General features: G+C 40.3%; 1 pseudogene; it reads left to right on the forward strand.

Annotated features, from left to right (window-relative positions):
* Window positions 1-297: 297 nt before the first annotated feature.
* Window positions 298-896, forward strand: LOC147460128 (uncharacterized; annotated as a pseudogene).
* The last annotated feature ends 2076 nt before the right edge of the window (window positions 897-2972 follow it).

The raw sequence follows: 2972 nt of genomic DNA on the forward strand, positions 1-2972 counted from the left end.
GGTTGATACGGTGGGGTGGGGATCTCACAATGACCAAGTTTGTGGACTGCTTACATGTAAAAGTGCGGGATAATGTCGAGATAAATGGACCATGCACGTACTAGGATGCAGTAGCCTATGTGCAGAGCAGGACGAAGAAGGTTTAAAAAGAAACATGCAAAGGAGGTTCTGGCGAGTCCAATGGTGCCAAGGCCAAGTGCTAGGGAAGAGCTTCATGTAATCCGACCTTTTGTTGATGCACATGTGGTAGCAGCAGATAGGCGTGATGATAGAGTAGAGACGATATCGTGTGGGCCTATGAGGCCTCAACAGCTGCAGAGAGGAGTCTACCGAGTACCATTTGATATGCTTGACCAAGTGACTTCCGAAGAGCAAGCAATGGAGAAGATAGCTGAAGTGCCAAAGCCGGTGAGTTTTGTGGAGAAAGCCGAGGTGTATTCGAGCTATAGCAGTGCCTTGGATACAGACAGCACATGGGAAACAAAGTCTCTTTCTCAAGGTATGAGACATATGATGTTATGCATGTCGATAAGGTGGTCAAAGAGCAACAGATTACAGGTGAAGAGACACTTTTTGCGGACCAGGGGGTTGAACAACCCTCTCTCTTGCATTGTGATGGTAAGGCCATGTTGACTGAAGAAGAGTGCTTCGATGAAGCGGACTGGGGGTTCGATGATCCAGGGGTCGATGTAGATGACGAGTCGCAGGTTTTTGTTGCTAAAGCAATGGCAAGATTACAAGGTATGCAAGGCTTTCCGCCTTTTCTAGTGCTGTTTGAAGGGACTACAGTTGAAGGTATGCCGGTGTTTGCTTTGCAGGATCAGTTAACGCAGGTGGATGCCATGCTATTGACGGATTTGTTGTTGAACGTTGCTATGCAATCACCTCTATACTGATTGCTATAGGTTATCTTGTTTCAAGACAATCATGCTATGGCAAGCTCTCCAGCGGATGGCTGGGAAACAGATGATGTAAAATGTTTGCAAGGGGTACATGCTTGTTTTATGTGTGAAGAGGGTTCATGTGTACTTTAGCTGGATTCCTGACAAGAGAACGAAGGATAAGAATGATAAAGATGGCGGCTACCTAGCAAAGAATATCATTTTGGCTTTTTGTTGCGCAGAAAAGTATCACATAAAATGCACAACTTAACATTTTCATTTTCTCTCTCTAAGCCGACGTGGCAATTCTTACAGGGCCCAAAAGTGAGTCCAATTTTCTCCTAATGGGAGGCCTAATTGGACAACCAAAACCGCCAATGGAGTCTTCAAAATCAAAGAAGGACAACCAGACCAAGACATCTACACATTGAAAGGTGATTAAATAGGCATGGCAAAAGAAACCTTCAATGCCAACTTGGTTTTCCAATAATCCTCTTTTTGAGGATTCAATCTTACTTTCACCTGGAAAAATGTTTGTATAGAAAGCTCCATAATGTAAAAATTCAAGTTGTCAGGGTGCAAAAAATGCTCTTTGGCATAGTTAGATTCAGACCGCTGAGCCAAAAGATAAGAAAAGCATTGGTCATAAAGCTTTAATTTGTATTAAAATTTGTGCTAAGGATTGTAGTTATTAGGCTTACGGTCAAGGTAGAAGAGTTGAGCATATCTAAGTCGTGTTGCTCATGCTAGATGAGATGAGAATAAGAGTCAAAGTCTATTAATTTAATCATGTGGAGTGACGTAGAGTCCAACACTCACGCACAATGCACAGTAAGATGAGAGAACATATCCTCAATGACAAAACCCTTCCTAAACTTGTGTCATCTTGTAAAGCCACATCATATGCTTTATAGCTACACCTTCTTTTTTAAGAATCCCAAAAAAATCTTTCTTGCACCACATATTTTCTCCCATGCATCTCTATGCATGCATATATAGAATTTCCCACCATTTGTTACATGCATTAGACACTCTTTTTTTCTTCCATCTATGCACCTTGAGCAGACTACAATCGGCAAAGAAATGCTCATCATACTACCCTTTTATTTGCCAACCTTTTATTTTCATATCCATCAACACGTAATCCCTTTAGTACTCTATTAATACTTCCCATGCTAATAAGTACTCCAATAATGCGTGTATCCCAAAGGACCTTTTTTCCCACTGGGTTTTTTCCCTTCGTTCATCCAAGTGAAGAACCTTATTTGGATCCTCATCATTCTACTTCCCATGTACATAATCTTAATAAATAAACAAAAACATCATCATATTTTGCTCAACGAACAAATGTGGCATCACCTCTCACATCAAAAACACATTTGGACCAATGAAGATGCTACAACAAAAAGATGTTAACACAAAGGTCAAAACCAAGGATGGGAGGCATTGGGTAGTCACCAAGCCCCCTATTTGCCTAGTTTTGACCCCAGTGCATGACTTGTCATCACATCATCACGCGGGTCTCCCAACATTAGTTAACAAAAGTTGCTAAAGGCCCAATCCTTACAAAGAAAATCAAAGATGAATATGAAGAAGTAGTGAAGATTGGAGCTATACATTTTTCACATTTCCAAAAATGGGGATGTCTCGTAATTTTCCAGTTTAGTTCAATCCATTGTTATATTTGTAATGGGTTACGGGCTCAATGGGAGTTCCAAGCTATAAATAATTGATTAGTTAGCATGCCTAGGTTGAAGATTCAATAATTTCTAGATCCCTGAAGGCCTTGGGCACACGAACATTGCATATTTATACCCTAGGTATATAAGGTAGTGTATAAATGAAATTAGGGTTCTAAGCCTCATTTTTTGAGACCACTCTTTGGTTAGAGCTCGTGAGGTGTGTGTCTATGGAGTCCTTGAGAATTCCTTGCTCATGTGACTTGATTAGCACAAATCAAGGCTTAATTTTCTTTCATTATGCCTCTCTCATACTTCTTATGATTGTTAATGAAGCTTTGGTTAGCTAGATTATAACTAATTAATGATTAATCTTGGTCTAATCTTGTGTGATTGCCCTATAATTTTTTGT

This window comes from Adiantum capillus-veneris, chromosome 4, assembly GCF_014529385.1.
Source record: "Adiantum capillus-veneris isolate H3 chromosome 4, ASM1452938v2, whole genome shotgun sequence".
Taxonomy (NCBI): Eukaryota; Viridiplantae; Streptophyta; class Polypodiopsida; order Polypodiales; family Pteridaceae; genus Adiantum; species Adiantum capillus-veneris.